This window comes from Elaeis guineensis, chromosome 12 (genome assembly GCF_000442705.2).
Source record: "Elaeis guineensis isolate ETL-2024a chromosome 12, EG11, whole genome shotgun sequence".
NCBI lineage: Eukaryota > Viridiplantae > Streptophyta > Magnoliopsida > Arecales > Arecaceae > Elaeis > Elaeis guineensis.
Window position 1 is genome coordinate 1717557 of NC_026004.2, and position 10345 is coordinate 1727901.

The window sequence follows — 10345 nt, forward strand, 5'->3', positions numbered from 1 at the left end:
ATGTGATTTCTTTGGTGTCGGATTTCACATATTTTGCTCATGATAGGATCAATCGTTTTGAATTGTAGCGTGGGAATATGCCAGTGGCGTTACATTCTGTATGCCATTGATTTACTTTAAATTAGCATCATACCATGTCTAAGGAAATTTACAGGAGCGGAAGACCCCAGAGAGTGATGATCGGATAAATATCAGTTAGCTGATGGATGACATATATTCTGCTTTGCAAAGTTATTATTGTCGTTGCTACATGATTCGTTGACTTAATGCTAACGTTGCTGCTGTCATCATTGTTGGGATATACCGGCTGATTCTTGTACGTTGATTCATCGGACCGGTCCGACCGACATTCGACTATACCGATCGGACCGACGGACGATTTCAACGATGACTCTGATAATGACTGTCGACAATGGCTGTCGACGATATCCGATCGAAGGTATGTCGGTCGAACAGATCCATACTGTTTTCGACCGATCGAGCGGTCGAGTCCAAATCACCGACTCACTGTCGGGGGTGGCAGTCGATGTCCGATTTTCGCAAGGCATCAGATCAGTCGATGGTGTTTCCGGATCATCATCCGATGTCTCGGCAGTCGAATACCGACATATAGTCGGTCAGCCCACTCAAACGTCGTACGACCGCTATGGACAGTTGTCCTGTCAAGGATATGTGGTATGGCCATCTTGGGCATTGTCCTGCCAAGGGCATGGATTAATCCCAGTGACTTGACAACCTACGGCGACTTGACAGTCCTCGATGATTTGACAACTCTCCAGTTGTCTGCACCATTAATGACGGGACCATACCGTATTCTACTATAAAATAGGGTAAGGCAACAGTCTTGGTAAGTTTGGAGCAAGCTTTCTTAAGTTCTCTGAAGCACCTCTTAGCTCTTGAGCTCTCTCTCTTCCTCCGCTGAGCTCCTGATTTTTCACTGTTGCCTAGTCTCCTCTCTGACTTGACTGTCGGAGGGTCCCCACCGGAGGCATCTCTGGTCTGTGAGAATTTTTCTTGCAGGTGCGCGACACCGACGATCGGACGACAGGGGGATTGGCCGCAACAGATTTGGCGCACCGGGTAGGGGTATTCGACAAAGGTAAGCCAGCGAGCTCCACAGAGCTTGAAAAAAAAATCTCTCGAGATGATGAAAATCAGGACTCAGCGATCGAGAGTTATCGGATCGGCGAGATGCTCTTCCCGTCGGGAAGAGGTCCCTCCTTCACCTTCCATGGCAGAGCCCAGCTCTCCGCATCCGGTGGTAACTACGGAGGTGCAAATCACGGCGATCGTACGGCAAATGACCGTTCTGACGGACGCGGTCAAAAACCTCCAACAGCAACCGACTCAGTTGCCGCAACCACCGGCGGAACAGCCGGCAACGCATCCTATGCCGTCCAGAAGCAGCCGCCGACGTCCGTGTCAACTTCCGTCTCCTCCTCAAGAGCAGTCGTCTCAGCACTCCCACCAAGAAGGGGCGAGGCGGCCACGGCGCGACACCCACAGATCTCGGCATCCTCCTTTCCAGCTGGAGCAGGCGAGGAAGGAGAAGCGGCCACGGACACCGTCTGCTTCACTCTCAAGTTCGTCGGGAGGTTCGACCCCTAGGGTCTCACAACACCGACGGTTGGACGACTACGAACGTAAATTCGAAGAAATTGACCGTTGGCTTGCCCAACTTCAGGCGGATGGTCAAAAGTCTTCGAACGACGTCGACTTTCGGACCACCCAACCTCTCTCCCGATTTATCCTCGACGAACCGATCCCTAGACGGTTCAAGATGCCTCACGTGGAGCCTTACGACGGCTCCACCGATCCAGTTGATCATCTGGAGAGCTACAAGACTCTCATGACAATTCAGGGGGCAATCGATGCCCTCCTCTGCATCGGCTTCTCCGCCACGCTCCGTAAAGCTGTCAGGATCTGGTACTCTGGCCTCCGCTCAGGGAGTATCCACTCCTTCGGACAGCTCGAGCATTCTTTCGTGGCCCATTTCAGCACCAACCAGAAACCGCCACGAACCTCGGACAGTTTTTTCTCCCTCAAACAGGGAGAAAACGAGACGCTCCGACACTTTGTGGCCCGATTCAACACGGTCACACTTGAGGTCCGGGACCTCAACGAAGACATGGCTATCTCGACCATGAAGAGGGGGTTAAAGGGGTCCCGGTTCACATATTCCTTGGACAAGACCCTTCCTCGGACGTATGCCGAATTGCTGGAGCGCACGTACAAATACATGCGCGCTGACAAAGGAGCTTCCGACCGGTGCCTGACCGAAGGCGTGGGCCAGAAGGAGAAGCGGAAGAAAAATCGGACCGCTGCTGAACCTAGCAGGCCCCCGACTGATAAACGGGTCTCACCTCGACGATGGAGTCCGAGATCACCCCGACGTCGGAGTCCGAGACTGACGCATCGCAGGTATGACTCCTACACTCCTCTCTCTGCTCCTTGTACGCAGATCCTGATGGAGATCGAAGGAGCGGAATATCTGCGACGGCCTCCGCCTCTGAAGGCAAAAGGCCTCGACCGGAGAAGATACTGCCGGTTCCATCGGGGCCACAGTCACACCACCGAGCAATGCATCCAACTCAAGGATGAGATAGAGGCCCTCATACGACGAGGGTATCTCGAAAAGTATCGAAGGGACCCGTCGGCTCGGTCTCTTCCCGACCAACGATCCCAACCGACTGAAGAGGCAGTGAATAACCAGCCTACTGCTGGAGTCATCAACATGATCTCAAGATGACTGGATCGAGGAACGACTGCTGAAGGGGAGTCGACGAAGAGGCCGCGCCAGGACAATGTAATCATCTTCACAGATGAGGATGCTCGGGGAATCCAAACTCCCCATGATGACGCTATTGTTGTTTCGGCAACAATAGCGAACTATGATGTAAAAAGGATTCTTGTTGATAATGGAAGCTCCACTAATGTTTTGTTTTACTTGGCCTTCTCCCGAATGCGACTGTCGACCGACCGACTCAGGAGAGTCTCTACGCCTCTAGTGGGTTTCACCGGGGAAGCCGTCGCGGTGGAAGGAGAAATTACTCTTCCCATGACAGCTGGGATCGAACCATGACAAAGCACCGTCCACATGACATTCACGGTCGTCCAAGTACCTTCGGCCTACAATGCCATACTTGGAAGATCTGGACTAAACGTCCTCAGGGCAATAGTCTCGACATACCACTTGCTGGTCCGGTTCCCAACTAAAAACGGAGCCGGAGAAATGCACGGGGATCAACAGCTCGCCCGACGATGCTTTCAAATCTCTACTCAGAGCAATGAATCGAAGGACTCCCTGACGGTCGACAAGCTGGACCAACGGGAAGAGGAGGAGCGGGGTGAACTGGCTGAACAGCTGATTTCCATCCCGATGACAAAGAATCCTGAACAGGTCGTCTGGGTCGGGTCGCAGTTGTCTGACCCGGAGCGACGACAGTTGATAGAGCTGTTGAAAGCTAATGCCGACATATTCGCTTGGTCGGCAGCGGATATGTCCGGCATACCTCCGGAAACAATGACTCACCGACTCAACATCGCCTCTGGTGCGAAGCTGATGAGACAGAAAAAATGGGCTTTCGCCCCCGAAAGACAGAAAGCCATTAACGAGGAAGTGGACAAGCTACTCGAAGTGGGCTTCATCAGAGAAACCACATATCCCGACTGGCTCGCAAATATCGTCATGGTGAAGAAAGCCAATGGAAAGTGGAGGATCTGTATCGACTACACCAATTTGAATCGGGCCTGTCCGAAGGACAGCTTCCTACTGTCAAAGATCGACCAACTGGTGGATGCGACGTTCGATCATCGACTGCTCAACTTCATGGATGCCTTCGTCGGATATAATCAAATCTGGATGACGTCCGAGGACGAAGAGCATATGGCCTTCATAACCGCCAAGGGCCTTTACTGCTACAGAGTGATGCCTTTCGGTCTGAAGAATACCGGAGCCACCTACCAACGCCTCGTCAATAAGGTATTCAAAGATCAAATCGGGCGCAACATGGACGACATGCTGATGAAGAGCACATGGGCTTCAGATCATGTCCAAGACTTGGAAGAAACCTTTCGCACTCTTCGATAACATCGGATGAAGCTAAATCCGACCAAGTATGCCTTCGGGGTAGCTTTGGGGAAGTTTCTCGGGTTCCTCATTTCTCAACGCGAAATCGAGGCCAACCCCGAGAAGATAAAGGCGATCATCGACATGCGGCATCCAAACACCAAAAAAGAGGTGCAACAGCTGTATGGAAGGATTATCACGCTCAGCCGATTCATCTCTCGGTCGGCTGAGAGATGCCTCCCGTTCTTCAAAACTTTGAGGCAGATGAAGGACTTTTCTTGGCCGAATGAGTGCCGGCAAGCCTTTGAAGATTTGAAGAAGTACCTGACTTCTCCGCCCCTGCTTGCAAAGCCAGAGGTCGGAGAAACATTGTACCTTTATTTGGCCACCGTCTCAGAGGCTGTTAGTTCGGTACTCGTCTGGAAGAACGAGAGCCGAACCCACCAGCCCATATACTATACCAGTAAAGTGCTCCACGGGGCCGAAGCTCGACACTCAAGGGCGGAGAAGATGATATTTACCTTGGTCATATTCGCGCAACGACTCCGTCCGTATTTCCAAGCACACGCCATCGTGGTCCTCACCGACCAGCCCCTGAGGGCGATCCTCCACCGCCCCGACACATCAGGATGACTGGCGAAATGGGCAGTAAGGTTGAGCGAGTTTGACATCCAGTACCGATCGCGACTTGCTTTGAAAGCCCAAGTCCTGACCGACTTTATTGCGGAATGCCCGACAGCCGACCAAATGTTGGAAGATGGGAGCTCCAAAGAAGCTGTGACTTCTAAATTTGACCCCGGGTCAACCTGGGTGTTACATATAGATGGAGCTTCCAATGTCCAAGGGAGCGGGGTCGGGTTCCTGCTCACCAACTCGGAGGGAGTGGTTACCGAGTACGCCCTCCGATTCAACTTCAAAACTTTCAATAATCAAGCCGAGTATGAAGTGCTTCTCGTTGGCTTGAGAGTGGTGAAGGAGCTCAGGATCGACAGCCTCCGAGTCTTCTCCGACTCCCAGTTGATTGTGGGGCAAGTCAAAGGTGAATTCGAAGTGCGGGACCCGACCATGGCGAAATATCTCCAGAAGGTGAGAGATCTCGTGGCATACCTCAAATATTTTGAGATCTCCCATATTCTCAGGTTGGAGAATGCTCGGGCTGACACACTCTCCAGGCTTGCGACATCTGCCTATGGTGCTTTGGGTCGGACACTCGTGGAGAGTCTTGAGCAATCGAGCATCGACAGGGTTGAGGAGGCACTCCAATTGACGATTGAGCCAAGCTGGATGGACCCGATCGTTCAGTACCTGGCTGACAAAACTAGCCCCGAAGATCCCGCGAAAGCCAAGTGACTCCGGTGGGCAGCCTCCCAGTATGTAATGATGGACGGACGACTCTACAAAAGGTCGTTCTCCCTTCTCTTGCTACGGTGCCTGAGACCGATGGATGCGGACTACGCACTCAGAGAGGTGCATGAAGGGATCTGCGGGAGTCACCTGGGGGGCAAATCCTTGGCCTACAAAGTCCTACGGCAAGGTTACTATTGGCCCACCATGAAGAAAGATGCGGTTGACTTGGTTCGGAGGTGTGAGCCATGTCAGAAGTACGCTAATTTACAACACCGGCCCGCCAACCAATTGACTTCCATTGTCGCCCCATGGCCCTTCGCCCAATGGGGGATCGACATACTCGGCCCTTTTCCTCCGACGTCTGGCCAAAGAAAGTTTATAGTCATCGCAATCGACTACTTCACCAAGTGGGTGGAGGCCGAACCCTTGACGCAAATTACCGAGCGCAAGATGGAAGACTTTGTCTAGAAATCCACCATCTCTAGGTTCGGACTACCGCACACCATCATCACCAACAATGGATGACAGTTCGATAACAATGATTTCAGAAAGTTTTGTGCGAGATTGCATATCACGCATAGGCTGACCTCGGTCGGCCATCCACAGTCCAATGGGGAAGTCGAAGTAACCAACCGGACTATTCTGCATGAGTTGAAGACTCGACTGAATGAAGCCAGAAACCTCTGGGTCGAAGAGTTGCATTCGGTCCTGTGGGCATACCGAACGACACTCCGGATCCCGATCGAGGAATCTCCTTTCAACCTGGCCTATGGGATGGAGGCAATGATCCCACTAGAGATTGGGCTACCATCGACTAGAGTTGAGCAATATCGTGAATCGGACAACTTCGAGTGTCGGAGAGCTGACTTGGACCTTCTACCCGAGCTCCGACGTAAGGCTCAACTCCGCATAGCTTTCTACCGACAAAGAGTGGCCCAATACTAGAATACTAAAGTTAGGCCAAAGTCTTTCAGACCCGGAGATCTGGTTCTAAGGAAGGCAGAAGTCTTGAAGCCTCAGAATCAAGGAAAACTATCCTCAAACTGGGAAGGACCCTACAAGATAGCAGACACCTGCAGGCCGGGCGCCTACCGACTTGAAACCCTGGAAGGAACGACCATTCCTCGGACTTGAAATGCTGACAACCTGAAATTGTATTATCAATGAATTCTGTATGCCCCTCTTGCTCGCAATACAATACAATTTCAAAATTCTAGAGTCTACAAAGTTTGGCTCTCCGTCGAGGGTCGGCCCTCGCCAGAAGTACGAGCCTCGATGTCCCGACTTGAGCCCCACGCCTCGTTGGGAATCTATGACTCGATCAACGACTCGAATCTATGTCGGGTGTATGACTCTACACCGAGTCTACGAATCTACACCGAATCTACGACTCGATCGCCGACTCTATGCTGAGTCTACGACTCTACGTCGAATCTATGACACGATTGCCGACTTGGTTACGATCGATCGAAGGATATTCGGCTTGCCACCATTTATCATGCACCGCGACGTACCCGCCCGACCAAGGTCTGGGCAACGGGTATTCGACTTACGACATGCTGACTCGGTTACGACTGATCGAAGGATATTCGACTTGCCACTGTTTATCATGCACCGTGACGTACCCGTCCGACCAAGATTCGGACAATAGATATTCGACTTGCGACAAACCGACTTGATCATGATCGGTCGAAGGATATTCGGCTTGCCACCGTTTATCATGCATCCCGACGTGCACGCCCGACCAAGGGCCGGATAACGGATATTCGACTCTTCGTCGTTATCCTATCCGAATACGTCAGACACTACTTGACTATCAGACTCTACGGAATGATCGTGTCGATGAGCTATATTTGGTGATCGACCGACACTCGGCCTGACGTACACGCCCGACCAAGGTTCGGACGGCGGACACTCGACCTACAATCGGTATGGCTCTCGACCATCGGATCCTATGCTATTTGTATGACGATCGGGATGCCGGCCTGCGCTCGGGGCTTGCACTGTCCTTGGCACCGCGCACGCTACTGACTACTTTGATCGGCTATGCTAGATCCTACCGAACGTCCTAATGAGATATGTCAGAGCTACGACCTATGCACTCGGAGATGGCTTGGCAAATTAAACACATTCAACCGCACGCAAAAAAAGTGTGAAAAGTCTTTGATTTTGTTAAGTTGAAATGACTTACAAAATCGGACCGAAGCCCGGTTACAAAATTGGGACGAAGCTCGATTACAAATATCAAAGACTAAACAGGAAAAAAGAAATACAAAGATAACGGACAGATACTCCGACTATTCGTCGGAGTCGACTTCTTGCACCGGGTAGAGCTCGAGAGCAACTGGCATGCCCGCTCGGGTTGGGGAGGGACCGGGGGTTGGAGCTGCCTCATCTTCGGCAACTCGCTTCGTCGGCAGTAGGTCGGCCTCTTCCTCTGCGGCTTGGTCCTCCGACCCTGAAGGGATGATGCTGCTTAGGTCGAGCTCCTGGTGCAGACTCTGAATCGCATCCCGGGTGTCCTCGTACCCCACCCGATAGGAGGTGAAGCCGCTCTCGAGGAGCTCCTCCCGGTACTCGTCCGAGCCACAGAAGTCCTCCACCGTCCGGCTCAGCGCCTCCTTGGCCGACTCCGCCTCCGCCTTCGCTATGTCGGCGTCGGCTTGGGCGGAGGATAAGTTCTCCTCGGTCTTAGCCAGGTTCTTCAGGCTAATGCGAAGCTATTCGCGCTCGGCCTCGAGCTCCCTGACGCAGCCGTCCCGCTCCCACCGCAGTCGATGAACGGAGCAGGTCTTGCGCTGGATCTGCTCGCGAGCCGACTGAAGTTCGGCCTCCGAGGCGGCTAGGCCGTTGGTGAGTCGGTAGATCTTTTTCTCGAGCCTAGCCTCATGGTCGACCGACAACTTCAGCTGGTCCACCAGCGTTGTCTTCTTCACTTCGGTGGTTTCGACCCGATTCTTCCAGGCCGTCCGGACGTCGTCGAACCTTCGGTACCCGACCTTCAGCTCGGACATGCTGTAGATCAGCTGCAAATAGAAGGCTGGTCATCACAAAAATGAAATGATAGAAATAAAAATGAAGGGAAAAGAAAAAGAAGAAGAGCTCACCTGGATCATGGTCGGATAAAAAGCAGAAAGCATGTCGGACACCGACCGACCCTTCAGGAGCTCCCGGTCAGCTGGGAGGATGGTCGCTTGACACAACCTCCTAGCCAAATTATGGTTGGCCAGGGCCGACGCTCCTTCGAAAACCTGGACATCGGATGACGCGATGCGGCCCACTGACCTTGTGTCGTCCGCCGGTGCCATTGGTGCCTTCCCCCGGTCGGTCGCCCAGGCCTGGAGGTCGGAGAGAGATGGGAAGCTCGAGCTCGACTGGATCCCTCCCAAGACCGTGATGGGGGCCGCTGCAGGTCGTTCGGGCTCACGTGCTTCGGCCCGAACCTCTTCCGTGGGTGGGGGAGCCGACACTCCTTCGGCTGCCCCCTCAGCCGCCCCTTCCTCGGATGATGCCTCAGGTGGCACCACCGGTGCCGATAGAGCGATGAACGGCTCGTAGCCCGATGCACGTTCGGTGTCGGGCTGCACTGCCACCGTCGCAATGTCGGTCGGTGATGATATCTGAGGCCTCTTGGGAGGCCGCGAAGGTCCGACCTCGGGCGCTGATCTCTTCCTCACCACATGTTGCCGAATGTCGGCATCTGTCAGCCTCACTCTCAGCGGCATGCCTGCAATTTCAACAAAAGATCAGCACAAAGTCCAAAGATGGATAAAAAAGATAAAAAATGATCGACAGACTGAACTGTACCTAAATGGAAAATCGAACTCAGGCCGATGTCATATAGAGCTTGCTCGATAACGAGATCCCTCTGCTTCGGCACCGACACATCCTTCAGTCGGTGAAAGTCCTCTCGGTCTCCAGCCTCCACCCAACTGTTTTCGTTCGGCTGAGTCCGAGGGTCGCCCCAGCGGGAATGGAACCCCCAAGGAAGCGAAGAAGAAGCAAAGAAAAATTAGTTCTTCCATACATGGATCGACGATGGAAGACCGATAATAAACGAAAGACCCTTTCGAGGATTGAAGAACCACCACCCTCGAGCTTTTGGAAGGGGTCGGAGGATGAAGAATGTCCGGAAGAGAGAGATACGGGAAAAGGTCGGCAAAAGCCGACACAACAGAGCAAAGTTGATTATTAACCGGACTGAGTTCGATGCCAGTTGTGCCGGACAAAGCCCGTAATAATCCAAAACGTTCCGGACGAACTCCGAAATTGGGAAGCGAAGACCTACCCGAAGGTCCTTGACATAAAAGGCCACCTAGCCCGGAGGTGGGTTGTTAACCCGACCTTCAGCCCCAGGGGCGAAGAGTTCGAACTGCTCCGGGATACCGTACTGCTCCCTGAGCCGTTCGACATTCTGCTCCGAAAGTGAAGAAGCCTCCACCTCCGGGGTCGATCGAGAATCGTCGGTCGGGTTTCCCGACTGACTTCCTCGAGGAGAAGTTCTAGCCATAATGCTAGCCTCAGAAAGGAGAACAAAGAGAAAAATGACAAAGGAGAAAGGATGCAAGGAAACAGGCACGAAAAAGAAAACTTCGAGAGGAGCTTTCAAAGGAAGAGGACGGAGACAACTACCTGGGACTGGAGGACAACTCGACAGGGCCTCAGCGCCAGGAATAGATTTGCAGCAAAAAATGAAGTTTTGGATGTAAGTGGCTGCATATATATATAAGGTCCTTCAACGGTCGAGATGAAAGCGCACCGAACGAGGGCTTCCCGGATGCCGACACATGGCAGCGCTTGGGCCCTTCCTCGGCCCAACGGTTCGACGCATCTGCCACCAGATCAAGCCACGTCGCCTCCATCCGCGTGAACGGTTTCGGCCCAATAGCCCCCTGACATGCGGCGGAAAAACCACGTCTCGAAATTCGT